The sequence below is a fragment of the Pongo abelii genome, chromosome 5, assembly GCF_028885655.2.
Source record: "Pongo abelii isolate AG06213 chromosome 5, NHGRI_mPonAbe1-v2.0_pri, whole genome shotgun sequence".
NCBI classification, from domain to species: Eukaryota; Metazoa; Chordata; class Mammalia; order Primates; family Hominidae; genus Pongo; species Pongo abelii.
Window position 1 is genome coordinate 105,031,410 of NC_071990.2, and position 17,273 is coordinate 105,048,682.

Sequence of the window (17,273 nt, forward strand, 5' to 3'; positions counted from 1 at the left end):
AATGCAGAGATAGTACAACTAAATAAATAGTTAATCCTTCAATTCCTGGAGCTAGATTCATGGGTAGGAATCCCAGCGATAAAACTCATGGCTGTGTACCCTAGGCCAAGTTACTTCATTCTGTGCCTGTTTCCTCCTATCTGAAATGAGGTCATCAATAGAACTTACCCAACAGAGCTATTGTGACAATAACATAAGTTAATGCATGTAAACCTTCAAATATGGTAAATTGGTACATTGAAAGCCTAATACATGGTAAGCTCATATACTTAGCATCATTTATTCTCTTTCTCTTTTTCTCTTTCTCTTTCTCTTCTTCCCTTCTTTTATACTTTCCCTTCCTTTCCTTTCTATTTATATCTCGCTTTGTTTTACTTGTGTTGTAAGAAAAGTCACTGCTTAACCATAGTAACAATGCAGTCTCTCACATAAAGTACTTGGAAAAGTAACTCATTCATAGTAAATGCTAAGTAAGTGTTGCTGTTGATATTATTTTCTTTATTCCTAAAACTTGTATTTCCTATGTGGACTTGGGGTTTATTACTCACATTTCATGTGTTTTTTATTGTGGGTTCTTCAAGTGTTTCATAAGAGTTCAAAGTAAAATATAGATAAAGTAAACTATAGCAGAAAATAATTCTCCATGAGTCAGAGGTCAGAAATAACCGTAAAAGTTTCTGTAAAACTTACAAGGCACTAAAAATCTTAGAGGCTCTACTCTTTTGAAGTGTATACATTAAGAAGAAAACTCGATAAAATGAAACATAGTACTATGCCCCTAGCACATAAATACAGAGGTTCTGGAATTTTTTAAAGAAATAAATTTTAGTAGCATAATGCAAAAAGTGTATTATGTATCTTTGATAGTAGACTATGTGCCACTGCTCAATTTCCTGTAAGTTATTTTGAATTAAATAAATGTTTGAAATGAATAATAAAGCATGAAAAAATATGACAAAGCAATGGTATGCTAAGGATACTGAATAAAATAGAGAAGATATAGATTCTAAGTACAGTCCTGCCAATGGATAATTTGTTATGAATTCCCAGGCAAAACACTTTCTTTTTTTGTATCTTACTTTTGTGTCAAACAATGATAACAACACGTGTTCTGCTTACCCAAAGGGATCTTGTGAACATCAAGTGAGACTACGAATTTGAAAACCATGGTAATACACTATACAAACATATGCAGTGTGCTAACATAACTAGTAGTATAACTAGAAGATTGCATTTTCAAAATGCACTAAATGAGTTGCAGCACCTTAAAAGTCTACAACTTTAAAGAAAACAGATGGATAAGAATAGCTCTTAGATGCCAAATTTACCATGCTGTGTTTTCTTATAGGTATGCCTGAAAATGAGATCTAAAAAGAAATTACAGAAATAAAATATCAGGTGTCCAATAGTAAATTGAACAAAAAGACTTACTGCCAAACAAGCAAAAGAATAAAAAATAAACCTAATAAACTATAAACGTGTTTATCAAATTCATTTATGAGTATTCACAGTAGTAGAGAATTCAGAGGTAGTATTTACCATAGAGTTAAAATTTGGGCACTCACTGCTTGATATTGTCAATGTAATTAACCTTAACTATTTTTGTTTTGTACATACTTGTCCTTAATCATTTCCATAAATGTATTTCTTCCTTATGGCTATAATGCCCTTTCCACTTTTAGTTGATGAGAATGTTCATAAATGTTTTGGCTTCTACTGTCAGATGGAAAGATCTTTTATCTAATTGGCTATTTTTACAGTATCTTAATTACAACTGGTTCTTGCTTGTAATTTCCATTCCATCGGTTTCCTTTTTCTCAATTGCTTCCTATTTATGTCCTATAGACTTTATGAACTTACAGTCATGTTTATGATACTGAATGGTTATAATGTCTCTTAGAATTAGTGGCAATAGATTTTTCTAAGTGATGAACTGCTAGAATTATAAATGCCATTTGAATTTAAAATATTCTGGAATTATTATTGAAAAATTATTATTACAACAAAGAATATACCAGCCAATTGTAAGCACATTATATGTGGCTTAATTTTAAAGTTGCAGGGGAGAGGAAGGGGATGTTTGTTTGCTCTGCATATTTAAACATCATAAAAGAGTATGATTGTCAAACACAGATGCTGTCTTCTTGCAAAAATTATAAATCATAGCTTTTATAAATAGTTTAAGTATTAGGAAAATTGTGATGGAAAAAGAAATAAAACTGGGACAAGATAATAGGCACATTTCTGAAATAGAGAAGACTGAGAGTGCCAGGTTAGTGAAGCCTACTAGATTTGTGTATGTTCCAACATAGAATAAACAAATATTACACCTTATGTACAGGAGAAGAGGTCCTGGAAAAGCCTGTGGCATAGGTGGAATCTTTTATTCTATGACTAAACAGAAATAAAGATGTTAAGCTTATGAATTATTTTTTCATTAGCAACATTTATGTTGCCTCATGCTTCTGACTCAAGTTCACTATGAGATGGAAGATAATGTATATGAATAACAATTTTGCAATCATTTTGCTGCAGATCTGGGTAATCGATTTGTTTTTCACAACATGAGAGGAAGAAATAAACCAAAATCAGATTTTTGTTTTCTGACAAAGTTCTTAGTGCATGCATGTGTGGCTGTGAGGATGCTAGAATATGAGCAGTAAGATTTGAGAGAATGTTGTTTCCTCTACTTCTTTTCAAACTACCCCTGCCCTGACACCACTTCCTTACCCAGAAAATATAAGTGAAAGTGACAATTACTTCATAAAATCTGAGTAAGGTTTTACTCACAGATTTTGCTCCAACAGAAAAGCTTCAAAAGACAGTGGAGGAGGTTGTGTGGTTAGTAAAACAGTCAAAAATCCAAGTTGAATTTGTAAACCGTAGGTATGGTGTAGATAATGATGATGAAAGAGCTAGCACTTAGTGACTAGAAAGTGAGAGCTTACTCTGTGCCATGCATGGGCTGTGCAAAATGTGCTATTCTGCAACCCCATGTAAATATTGAATATGTTGTACAGGCTATATTTTAAATTAAGTCACTCTAAAACTAACCTCCAAATTTGGTGAAAATCTACATAAACTTTTTTTGGTGCAATGATAGACAAATGGACAGAACTGGCATTTTATTCATATGGATATTTTTTCAGTTTTAATAAAAACACCTAAAGTTTGGGTCAAAAAATTAAATTGTAAATAAATACTTACTGTTTCTTTATTATTTTCCTTCAGTGAGCCAGGAACTTAGTTCTAACTCCACAAGTGAGGTATTTTCTCTCTCTTCAGTCACATGGGACCCGTTTTTTAGCTTTCCAATCTAATGGATTTCTAGTGGCCTTCCTATGCACCTAGCTATAGAAGAAGTGAATTAGGCAATAGGGAAAACTCAGCTCATTAGGATCCAATGTGCTGTACCCAGAATTAAATTAAATAGTCTCACCTCATCAAACTTAAGAATCCACTATAACACAGACACGGATGAACAAAAGCCATTGTTTCACAATAGAAGATGGCTCTATCTTCCGAATTTTGAATGTACACAATATAACCTCTTTCTTTGATGCTTCCGGTTAATTCACAAGGTCATCAGCATTCTACAAAAGTTGCATTCTAGAGTGTCCTGGGACTGGATTGTTCAACATATTTCAACTTACTTCTTACCAGGTTTCAACCAACTGCTTCTCCAAATGTACCTCTGTGCTTAGACTGTAAAACAAAAAACACAATGCAAGATGGGGCTAAGAAAACAGTAGAAGTGAATCAGGGCATAGAGAAAAATGTTAAATTAGAGCTTCTTCAGAGTTCTATTTATTTCTTGAAATAAATTCATATCATTAAAATTCTGGAAAATAGAAAAGTGCTTTTTTTGTTATTTTGTAGCCATTTGCCAAAAAATGATAATTAAAGTCACTGAAAATAATTAGAATACTTAAGAGGAAAAATGACTAACTGGAGTTTTCAGATGAGTGTCAAAATGAGAAGCTTTCAACCACATAATGAGAGAATTCAAGAAAGTAGGACTGTTTTTATAAGACAAAAGAAGACTTGAAAGACAGCAAAGACTTTCTTCATGGGGTAACATTTTGAATGAGAAATTAGATCTATTTTCTTAGACTCTACATGTAAAACTGGAACAATTTGCAGACAATTTCAGTATAATTTTCCAAGTATTTGGTGATTTGATGTTTTTAAGCAGAGAAAACTATTCTAATGTGATAATGTTGTACAAAACATCCTTTTAAAAACATTGTTTTTGAAAAACACCTGGGGTTTGCCCATTTAATCATGAAAATACTTATTTATTTTAATTCCTTGGTAGAAGCATTACAAATTTCTGTTTTGAAATTTCTGTTTTTGTTGTGTTTGATGAACCACATTAACCATTTGATGGTTTCAGGAGGATGCATATTAATAATAACCACATGCTGTATGCAGTGACACATTCAGAACACATGTCAACATGCCTGTTGCTACACCCAAAGTCTCTAAACTATATGTTTTGGTTGGTTTGATGCTTTTATTAATTTTGTGGTATTTTTCTACTGTATTAGCCCATTTTCACACTGCTATGAAAGGTTGAATAATTTACAAAGGACAGAGGTTTAATTGACTCACACTTCTGCATGGCTGTAGAGGCCTCAGGAAACTTACAATCATGGCAGATGGGGAATCAGGCACCTTTATTGTGAAGAATGAGGTGACAGGAGAGAGAAGTGCAAGCAGGGGAAATGCCAGATACTTATAAAACCACCACATCTCATGAGAACTCGCTCACTGTCACAAGAACAGCATGGGGAGACCACCCCCATGATTCAATCACCTCTATTCCTCCACACATGTGGATTAAAATCTGAGATGAGATTTGGGTGGGGATAGGGTTTCAGAGCCACACCATATCATTTCACCCCTGGCCCGTCCCAAATCTCCTGTCTTTTCACATTTCAAAATCAATAATGCCTTCCTACAGTTCCCTAGTCTTAACTCATTCCAGCATTAACTTAAAAGTCCACATCCAAAATCTCATCTGAAATAAGTGAATTCCCTTCCATCTAGGAGCCTGTAAAATTAAAAGTAAGTTAGTTACTTTCAAGATACAATGGAGGTACAGGCATTGGATAAATGCTGTCATTCCAAATGGGAGAGATTGGCCAAAATAAAGCAGCTACAGGCCCCATGCAAGTCTAAAATCCAGCGGGACACTCATTAAATATTAAACCTCCAAAATATTCTCCTTTGATTCCATGTCTCACATCCAGGACATGCTGATACAAGGGGTGGGCTCTCACAGCCTTGGGCAGCTCCTTCACAGGCTGGCATTGAGTGTCTGCGGCTTTTACAGGGGCATGGTGCAAGCTGTCAGTGGATCTACCACTATGGGGTCTGGAGGATGGTGGCCCTCTTCTCACAGCTCCACTAGGAATTGCCCCAGTGGGGACTCTGTGTTGGGGCTCCAACCCCACTTTCCCCTTTGCACCACCTTAGTAGAGGTTCTCTATGAGGGCTTCACCCCTGCAGCAGACTTCTGCCTGAACATCCTTGCATTTCCATACATCCTCTGAAATCTAGACAGAGGTTCCCAAACCTCAATTCTTGACTTCTGTACACTGCAGGCCCAACACCACATGAAAGCTGCCAAGGATTGGGGTTTGGACCCTCTGAAGCAATGGTCCAAGCTGTACCTTGGCCCCTTTTGGCCATGACTGGAGCTGAAGCAGCTGGACTCAGGGCACCATGTCCAAGGTGCCCAGAACAGTGGGGCCCTGGTCCTGGCTCACAAAACCTATTTTCTTCCTAGGCCTCTGGGACTGTGATGGGAGGGGCTGCCACCAAGTTCTCTGACATTCCCTGGAGACATTTTCCCTATTGTTTTGGTGATTAACATTTGGCTCCTTGTTACTTATGCAAATTTCTGCAACCAGCTTGAATTTCTCCCCAGAAAATGTGTTATTTTTCTTCTATTACATCGTCAGGCTGCAAATTTCCCCAACTTTTATTCTTTGCTTCCCTTTTCAATATAAAGTTCCAATTTCAAACCATTTATTTGGGTATGCATAAAACTGAATGCTTTCAAAATAGTCCAGGTCACATATTGAATGATTTGCTGCTTAGAAATTTCTTTTACCAGGTACCCTAAATCATCTCTCCCAAATTCAACAGTTTTCATTTTACCAGATACCTTAAATCATCTCTCTCAAAGTTCCACAGATCTCTACAGCAGGGGCAAAATGCCACCAGTCTCTTTGCTAAAGCATAGCATGAGTGACCTTTACTCCAGTTCCCAATAAGTTCCTCATCTCCATCTGAGACCACCTCAGCCTGGACTTCATTGTTCACATCACTATCAGCATTTTGGTCAAAACCATTCAACAAGTCTCTAGGAAGTTCAAAACTGCCCCACTTATTCCTGTCTTCTTCTGAGCTCTGCAAACTGTTTCAACTTCTGCCCATTACCCAGTTCCAAAGTTGCTTCCACACTTTCAAGTATCTTTCCAGCAGTGCCCCACCATCTGCAGTACTAATTTCTTTTACTAGTCCATTTTCACACTGCTATAAAGAAATACCCAAGACTAGGCAATCTATAAAAGAAAGGGGTTTAATTGACTCACAGTTACACATGACTGGGGAGGCCTCCAGAAACTTACAATCATGGCGGAAGGGGAAGCAGAAACTTTCTTCTTAAGGCAGCAGGAGAGAGAAGTGCAAGCAGGGGATATGACAGATGCCTATAAAACCATCAGATCTCATGAGAACCCACTCACTATCATGAGAACAGCATGGGGGAAATCATCCCTATGATCCAATCACCTCCCTCCTTTGACACATGGGTATTACAGATCCCTCCCTTGAAATGTGGGGATTACAATTCAAGATGAGATTTGGGTAGAGACAAAGAGCAAAACAATATCATCTATATTTTCACATTATGGCTCGTTCTGTATCTTCTATAGTGAGTATGTAAACCAAGAACAAAACTTGTTGAAGATAAGCAAACACAAGCTAACAGAGGAATTCTTCTCGCAGTAATACAAACACATTAACTTGAGAGTGCCTTGAACTCAAACTATGTAGTTCCTATGGGCATAAATATATTTAGCAGACTATGCAGTCTACCCAGGGTAATCTGTTATAAATTTCTAATTCGAAATTTAGGATTGGAAAAAGCCTTGAATAATCCTGATTTATATTCCTTTTTTTTATTCTGAGTATATTTTTCTATTTGTCATACTCTACTTTTTCCTTTGATAGAGTATTAATTACTTAAACCTAGCTTTTATTGTTATTTGGGAAAATACTTAGTCTTGGCTCATAAGTTTGTATGAAGTCTACTTTAAATACATTTTTTAATCAATTGCATTTAAAAGAAGTAGCTTTTTATAATCTGCCAAATCCTAAAACCTGCTGTTTACCAACTACCAAGAAATTGCTTCTCTTCATATTTTGGTGGCCTGTGGCTTTCCTTTGCTCTCCATTCTGTTCCCTCTATGTTCTCCTGCCTACCTAGTTAGTTGCCTTAGTGCTCTGACCATATTGGGAAAATAGGAGGTATTTTTTTGTATTACTTTTTGGAGAGAAGAATAAACACTTTTAAATTCAATTAATGCTGAAAATAATATGTAAGGAAATGGATACTGCAATACTTCCTTTGTAAGATTACCCCTGTTCAAAATAGCTCAGATCTTTACTCCTTAACGATTTGATAGACAATATTTACATGGGTTACAAATGGACTTTGGAGCAACAGTTATAGTAGCTAGGGGTCATTTAAAATTCCTTCCTGGTATTGAGGTTTTCTTCAATAGGGCGTATTGTAAGATATCTGATTTTCTGATTAGGGAGATATGCTGTGACAGTGATGTAGTTCATATAATTCAGGAAAAAAAGAATGAAAATGATAGACCATTAGAAGACTGGAAATGAAAGAATATTAAATTGTATAAATAGATTCTTATTATAGCTTGCTAGCCGGGAGAAACACAGCCACCAAGGAGATGTAGTAAAATGCTCTGTACTTTTTAATTCAGTCACAATTATTAAATATCTAGTATGTTCAGGGACTATCCTTAGGTGTTATACATAGGATGCAAAAAAATGGATAAGACTCAAGGATTATACAAGTTGAGAAAGATAGTTCGGCAAATATATATACACACACATATATATGACATTAGTTCTAAAACCCTGAACAGACCAACAATGAGTTCCAAAATTGAATCAGTAATAAAAAACTACCAACCAAAAAAGCCCTAGACCAGATAAATTCACAGCCTTATTCTACCATATGTACAAATAAAAGCTGGTACCAATTCTACTGAAACTATTCCAAAAAATCAAGGAGGAGAGAATTCTCCCTAACACATTTTACAAAGCCAGCATCACCCTGATACCAAAAACTGGCAGACAATAAAAAATAAAGTTATAGGCCAATATCCCTGATGGACATAGATGCAAAAATCTGCAACAAAATACTAACAAACTGAGTCCAGCAGCACATCACAAAGTTAATTCACCATGATCAAGTAGGCTTCATTCCTGAGATAGAAGTTTGGTTCAACATAATGCAAATCAACACATGTGATCCACCACATAAAGAGAATTAGAAACAAAAACTATATGACTATCTCAGTAGAGGTAAAAAAGGCCTTCAATAAAGTCCAGCATTCCTTCATGATAAAAACCCTCGACAAACTAGGCATTGAAGGAACATACTTCAAAATAATAAGAGCCATCCATGACAAACTCATAGCCAACATCATACTGAATGGACAAAAGTTAGAAGCATTCCCCTTTGGAACTGGAACAAGACAAGGGTGCCCACTCACCACTACTCTTCAACATTGTACTAGTAGTCCTTGCCAGAGCAATCAGCCAAGAAAAAGAAATAAAGTGCATCCAAAGGAAAAGAAGAAGCTATACTCTCTCCATTGATTATATGATTCTATACCTAGAAAGCCCTAAAGTCTCTGCCAAAGGGCTCTGGGAACTGATAAACAATTTCAATGAAGTTTCAGAATACAAAATCAACATACAAAAATTAATAGCATTTCTACACATAAATAATGTTCAAGCTAAGGGCCAAATCAAGAACACAACCCCATTTATGATAGCCACAAAAATAAAATGCCTACAGATATGTCTAACCAAGGATATGAAAGATCTCTGCAAGAACTATAGAACACTACTGAAAGAAATAAGAGAATCTGAGCAAATGGAAAAATATGCCATGCTCATGGGTAAGAAGAGTTAATATTATTAAAATATCCATACTGCCAAACTAATCTACAGATTCAATACCATTCCTATCAAACTATCAATGTCATTTTTCACAGAATTAGAAAAAAAATTCTAAAATTCATATAGAACCAAAAAAAGCCCAAATAGACAGAGCATTCCTAAGCAAAAAGAGCAAAACCAGAGGCACTACATTACCTGATTTCAAACTATACTATAAGGCAATAGTAACCAAAACAGCATGGTACTGGTATAAAAACAGACACATTGACCAATGGAACAGAGTAAAGAACCCAGAAATAAAGCCGCCACACACCTACAGTCATCTGATCTTGACAAAGATGACAAAAATAAGCAATGGGGAAAGGATTCCCTATTCAACAAATGTTGCTGGAATAGCTGACTAGCTATATGCAGAAGAATGAAACTCAAACCCTAACTTTCAAAATTATACAAAAATTAACCGAAGATGGATTAAGGATTTAAATATAAGACCTCAAACTATAATAATCCTAGAAAGAAACCAGGAAACCCCATTCTGGACATCGATTGCTAAGTCCTCAAAAGCAATTGCAACCAAAACAAATATTAACAACTGAGATCTAATTAAACTAATGAGCTTCTGCAAAGCCAAAGAAAATCGATAAACAGACAACCAACACTAACATAATGGGAGAGAATATTTGCAAGTACGCATCTGACAAAGGTCTAATATCCAGAATCTGTAAGATATGTAAATAATTCAACAAGCAAAAAACAAATAATCCCATTAAAAAGTGAGCAAAAGACATGAACAGACACTTCTCAAAAGAAGATATACAAATGGCCAAAAAACATATGAAAAAATGTTCAACAGTACTAACCATCAGAAAGATGCAAATCAAAACTAAAATGAGAAGCCTTCTTACAACAGTCGAAATGGCTATTATTAAAAAGTTAAAAAGCAATAGATGTTGGTGAGGCTGTAGATAAAAGGGAATGCTTATACACTGCTGATGGGAATGTAAATAAGTTAAGCCACTGTGGAAAGCAGTTTGGAGATTTCTTGGAGAACTTAAAACAGAACAACCATTTGACCCAGCAATACTCTTTCTGGATGTATGTCCATAAGAAAATTAATTATTCTATCAAAAAGACACATGCACCTATATGTTCATTGCAGCACTATTTACAATAACAAAGACATGGAATAAACCCAAATTTCCATCAATGATTGATTGGATAAAGAAAACCTAGTACAAATACACTGTGGAATACTATGCAGCCATGAAAAACAATGAAATCATGTCCTTTACAGAAACATAGGTGCAGCTGGAGGCCATTATCCAAAGCAAATTAATGCAGAAACAGAAAACCAAATACCACATGTTCACACTTATAAATGAGAGCCAAACATTAGGTACTCATGGACATAAAGATGGCAACAATAGACACTGGGGACTAGTTGAGGAGGAAGGGAGAGGGACAAATGTTGAAAAAATAACTATAACTATTGGATACTATGCTCACTACCTTAGTGATGGTATCATTCATATCCCAAACTTCAGCGTCAGGCAATATACCTGCAACAAACCTGCACATGTATCCCATGAATCTAAAATAAAATTGAAATTATATATTTAAAGAAAAGATTCTAGTTCTGGACAGAGAAGGATGGTGATGTTGGGGATGACATCAGAACTGTGTGTTGAAGGATGAATAGGAATTTTTCAAGTGTGTAAAGCTAAAGACAATAAAGGGAGAAAGACTAGCATGCATGAAGAGTTAGAGGTATCAAAATGTAAGGCTGCAATTCTGAGCAGCTTCCTACAGCTTAACTAGGTATCCTGGGATAAGAGGTGAGGGTAAAAAGGTAGATAGAAACTAAATCATAAAGAACCACAAGACACAACAGGCCATATAACGTAAGATAGTCGTTTAGCTTTTATTTGGTGAGAGGTAGGCATCTATTGAAGGTCTCACAGAGTGGCAGTTTGGGAAAATAGGAGGTAAGGAGACGAAGTAGAATTGAAAAGCTGAAATAGCCGGGTGCAGTGGCTCACGCCTGTAATCCCAGCACTTTGGGAGACCGAGGCTGGCAGATCACGAGGTCCGGAGATCGAGACCATCCCGGCTAACACGGTGAAACCCCGTCTCTACTAAAAAAATACAAAAAAATTAGCCAGGCGTGGTGGTGGGCGCCTGTAGTCCCAGCTACTCGGGAGGCTGAGGCAGATAATTGCTTGAACCCAAGAGGCGGAGTTTGTGGTGAGCCAAGATCGCATCACTGCACTCCAGGCTGGGTGACAAAGCGAGACTCAGTATCATCAAAAAAAAAAAAAGAAAAGAAAAGAAAGAAAAGCTGAAATAGCTGTAACAAAGGGTATGATGAAATATATTCATGATGAAAATGTACTCTTACATTCTCTACCACAAGAAAGTTAGAGGAGTTGTGCATCAAAGTTCCCCACATAACAATGGAACGAAACTTTGATTAGTCAGCATCTCCTCTCTGTGTTACAATGTTTATCAGATCATCCTGATATTTTGCATTGACAGTTGTTTTCTATAACTGACACAAGGGCTCTAGCTGTAAATTCTGATGCACACTGACCCCACTGTGATCTTGTTAAAAACTTTCAACAGAACTGTATCATGCATTGCCAGAGCAAAGCTCCTTAAAGTTTAACAAAGGACAAGTAATGCACACATGCTACTGGTTTTGTTCTGAAAGCTGGTGAAGCAAGAACTCTTTAGGCCATCCATCTTTCTATGATTGGACCAAGTGTCTCATTCCAATCAAAGATTGTTCCCAACAAACATGCTTTATACTGGTCATGGGAATGAAAGCTTAGATAGAACTCCAAGAAAATGACAATTTTATTTCTTCACTTCTCCCAACACCAAAAAGATATTGTAAATAGTCACTATGATCTAGGCTGTCACAGCACCTATACTACAAAAACAAAGTATTTTTCAATACTGTCCTTTTCAGAGTAAATAGAAATAGCACCTTATTTTGTTTGCTGAAATTTTACCCATAGATTGTCAGTTTTGTATCAAAAGAAAAATACCCTTTATATTGCATGAAATAATCAAGAGAGCTAAACAGATACTACACTACATTTTCCACTGTGTAAAATAGTCCAAAGAGAATTATGCAGTAAATCAAATGTTTTAATATTGTGGTACACACCATGACCCAAGAATTTTTGTTTTCTTTCCCTTTTCTTTCCACCAATGTATCCCAACTGAAATGCATTCTTTACTAACATAGTTTCAAAATCACATGCTTGGGTTTTATTTACACACTAGCTATATCTGACTAAATGGCAAATTTTCAGTTGTAGGCAAAAACTGAGTTTAAAATGCGGTGAAACTTTAATTTTTCTACTTGAAAATAAGAAAACAAATTATGGAATAACATGAAATTAATGAAGTCAATGTGATGTTTACTTTAAGCTACTCCAGGAGATATTTGGATAAAAGAAAAAAATCAATCTATAAAAGCAGAAATATTTCCCATGTACATATAAAAGTGAAAATGAATTATGTTTATGTTTCACAGGTTAAATGACAAAAACTTTTTTTCTATGTTGCTATTTGCAATTCTAAAAATCTATAGCTAAAGTAAAAGGGAAAATTCTTTTTTTAGTTCAAGATTCCTAGCTTTACTCTGGAGAACTAATTAATAGATACTTCCTCACCAATCTCACTCAATAGTGAGCAGTTTTAGAACTTTGAAGATGATTGTGTGTGTGTGTGTGTGTTCATTTCTCTACATTATGCACTTCTCTGAGCCGCTATTAATTGTCATATGTTCAACATGTTTTTACCAAATGTTTACTACAAGTTACACACTCCTAGGTTCTGTGTGCTCAGATAAACTTAGTGCTATGAGCAGAATATCTAGTGAAGAATGTTTATATTAGAAATCATTACTACCAATATTAGCATGTGGCACAGCTTCATTCTCACATTGCCTAGGCGCTAAGTATTCTGATATATTTATATATATTTTTTCTTTAGAGCTTAACAATAATAGTGGTTTCACAGGAAACAAGTTACTACTATTATTCAACAAATTCTAACACAATTTTACACAACAACAACAATAAATTTGTTGTTTATAGAACATTTAAGTAATTCAATGGGGTTATATCCTTTCCACCTAAACACTGTTAGGTATTATACTGTAGGCAGAGGTGAAATCCGTTGACTGCTCTTAACAGCATGCGTTATTATTGGAAATCAGGCCACAAAAAGAAGGAAAATGAAGAACTTTGTGCTTTTTTTTCATTTTCAAGCAACAGATTTCGGAAACACAGAGGAACAATTCTCCTTCTATTGAGAGAGTATAGTTAACAAGAAGGTTCTATAGAATTGGGCCTTGAGAAATAGATAAGTGATCATGTGATAGAGCTAAAAGGGAAAACCATGATAGGCTGAATAAGTGAAGTTAATACAGGCATGGAGATAAGACAGGAAATGACTGCACTAAAGAAATACAACCACAATAATATTAGAAGTTGTGTCTAAATGGAGAAATCCATGAGAGATATTCAGAATGTCACTGAATATAATTTAAAATAAGCAATAGTGTGTTAGGCAGAAAATATATGAAAATAATGCAAGATTCCTTTAAATCCAAAGATGTTCAGACCTTGTTGGGAATGAATGTATATAACTTTACATCCAAAGAAATACAAAATTCAATCAAGTAAATAGAAGTAGACAGGATAAAATTTGCAGTCTTTTGTTATTAGAAGTAAGAATTAAGTAACCTAGGTTTGAATCTAAGGGGGATTACGTGACTGCCTTCATTTCTGGTGGTCTACCTCAAATTATGGAGTCACTGATATGGCAACTTTATATAGGGCTCAGTACATTCTATCAGCATTGAATGCAAAAATTCAGTCACATATAAGCTGCCACTTTCAGTCATTTAGTAAGCCATAGGAACTGAGAAGGCAAACTCAGAAAATTTGCATGAAAAGTACATTAATTATCTATTGTTACGTAAACAAATTACCTCAAAGTTTAGCAGCTTAAAATAACCTTTATTATTACACCCAATTTCTTAGGGCAGGAATCAGAGCAGCTTAATTAGATGATTCTGGTTTAGAGTCTCACGAGGATGCAATCAAGCCATTGGCTGGAATTCAGTCATCTGGAGACTCAACCAGCACTAGATCAAATGTTCCTCACTGGAGGAACTCAGTTCCTCACTGGCTATTCACTAAAGCTCTTAGTTCCTCACTATAATGGCTTCTTCGCAGGGCTGTTTCCTCATCACAAAGCAGCCAGCTTCTTCCATCATGAGTAATCCAAGAGCAAAAGAAAAATGTGTAGATTTTAAGTGTGTTAAATGTTTAGGCAAATTTGGGCTTATTAATGTAAGTTATTCTGGCAATTCCAACTAAAATATATAACCGACTAATATAAATTGGTGATTTTAAGAAGAAATTTTAACAAGTGTTATATTATATTGGATCATTTGAGAATAAATATATTAGTATATTATAGTTATTAATACTTATGAAGTGTTTTGTTCTTACAGTAGTCAATTTATATATTTTAAAATAAATTACATACAAAATGCATAAATGCAGTTTAAAATATTTCAGATTGTGATTTGTATTAATAAATAGGCTTACTACAAGTGGTTGTTAAAATGTATTAAGTCTATAAGTAGACTATTTAGATTTTTAACCTAAATTTGGAAGCTTAAGGGAGAACTTAGATTTTAATGTGGAAGTTTAATAAATCAAGTAAACACATAATATATTAACTTTCTGATTTAATATTTTAAAATAATTTCAACACAAAATAACTAGCAAGAATACCACAAAGGGCTCACATGGACTCTATCCAGATTCCACAATTTTGTAACATATTCTATATTTGCCTTATAAACACTCTCCCTTCTAGTGTCAGATCAAATCCAGGATCAGGTCATGTATTAGTTGTGTCTTTACATATAGTATATATGTGCATACGTGTGTGTGTATGTGTGTATAATGTGAGTTCACATCTACACCTGTGATTTTAATTCAATACTATAGGCTTTTAAAAATTCTTTACCCTTTCCATATCTGTTTGCCCCTTCTCTAATAGTGAGAAATCTAGTTCCCATTACACTCAATATATCAATGTATTGCATAGTACTAAAAAATGTAACCAAAACCCTTACTAGGCCCGCCAGCACCTCCTACACTTTCTGCAGAATTTGTCTGTGCAGATGAATCTTCTCTGACTAACCATTGCTTGATCTTGTCATCTCATTGAGGTTGCACAGGCCATGTAAGACCTGTCACCATTCCAAGTGATATATTAATAGTTAAAATGATATAATACTTTACGCAATTTGTGAAATACAAATTTTGAATACATTCCTTTATTTTGATAAGAAGTGTTCAATGTATAAATTTTATACAAGCATCATCCAAGAAGCTTTGGCCAACATAGCTCTTTCCGTTATAAAACAGGTCTTAGACACAGTATGGAATTAAAATTCCTTGAGCACATCTAACTGTCTGGAAAATGATGGTTAATAAGGATATGGGGCAACCACTTACTTAACATCTCTTGGGCTCAGATTACTCTCAATCTGTAAATTGGGGATAATTGTTTTGCAACCAGTCTCTGAATTAACAGAGTTTAGTTCTGAGGGAAATTAAGTGCTGCTGCATAATGAAGTAAAAAAGGAAAAGGAGACATCAAGTGGTTTTGATGTCACTACCCCTACATCCACCAGAGCAGCACTTACTGGTCTATTTTATATGGTGGACTTTTACTTTGCTAGAGTCCCATGGCTAGAGTTAAGTGGTAGGAAACCACTGGCCTAGCACTACCTTTCATTCTATGCATTATTAGACAGTTTTGTTTAAAGTCCTTCCTTTATTCATTAAATCTGCTCCATCGTGCCTAGCAATGAGCTTTAGTAGAAAAAAAAGTAGAAAAGCATGCATTGACTTGGAATCATTACATAAATTAGAATGCCTTCTCCACAGCATAATTTTGAGAACTTAAATAAGATGATGTATGTTGCATCAAGCACAAGGAAGTTTAGAATAGGCAATCAATAAATGTAATTATTTTCTTGTTTTTCTAGCACATTGCTGAGCTTCTAGTTGGTTCTTAATAGGTATTTGTTAAGATGAATTACATCTCAGCATTTTACCACTTAATACTTACCTGTCTTGATTTCAGATAGCTTTTGTTGAAGGTTTACAACCAATTCATTTTGACCAGTATTTCCAAACAAGTTAGCTGAATTATAATTTGCTTCTTATAGCTGGTTCTTTGTAGCAGTAGGAGTGGGGAAGGAGAGAAAGATATTCAGAACTTTTGAAGTTAAAGTTAACCACTGAGATTAAGTTAAGTTAGGGAAAATCAACATGTAATAAATGAAATGCAGCACCTATTAAGTAATTCACCTTAAAAGATATTAGTAGCTAAGATATATTGAACATTTTCTCTGTGCCAGGTATTTAGCAAAGCCTTTTATAAACAATTCATGAAATAGGCACTGTTATCAGTCTTATTTTACAAAAATAATTTGCCCAAGGTTACACAATTAGGAGTAACTGGATTCCAATCCTGACAGTTGGATTTCAATTTGCACACTTAACTAACCAACCTAGCATATAATATGTGAATAGAAGTTTGATTTCCAAAAGAAATTGTTAAAAGTATTAAGTATTTATTAAGCTAATATGGTGTGCCAGAGAGTGTAGTAAGTGCTAGAGATATGGCAGTGAAATATACATTGCCTCTTCTCTAGTAAGATGAGCTGAGAAACATAAACACAAAAATAACAAAATTTTCATCATGATAAAAATGAATATATTGACATATGTAATCGACAGTTTTGTCAGTTGCATTACACTTAGTCCCAACTAGAAGTTTCTTAATAAAAGCAGGATGATATGTAAGAAAAAGGGAAAGTTTAAGAGAAACACTTTTTCAGTTGGTCATGAGTCTTGTCTAGGAAAGGAGATGACATAACCAAGGAGGTTTCCTGGGCAGGTATCTCTGAAATGGAATGGATCTACTAGACTATC

At 35.0% G+C, this 17,273-nt stretch overlaps 1 long non-coding RNA gene across 1 annotated transcript in view; it reads left to right on the forward strand.

Moving 5' to 3' along the window:
* The first annotated feature begins 207 nt into the window (after window positions 1-207).
* Window positions 208-17,273, forward strand: part of LOC129060010 (uncharacterized) — a 132,890-nt gene continuing 115,824 nt past the window's right edge. Inside the window, exon 1 of the long non-coding RNA XR_008526317.2 lies at window positions 208-255. This is a non-coding gene — a long non-coding RNA (uncharacterized LOC129060010). The remainder of the gene's footprint in view (window positions 256-17,273) is intronic.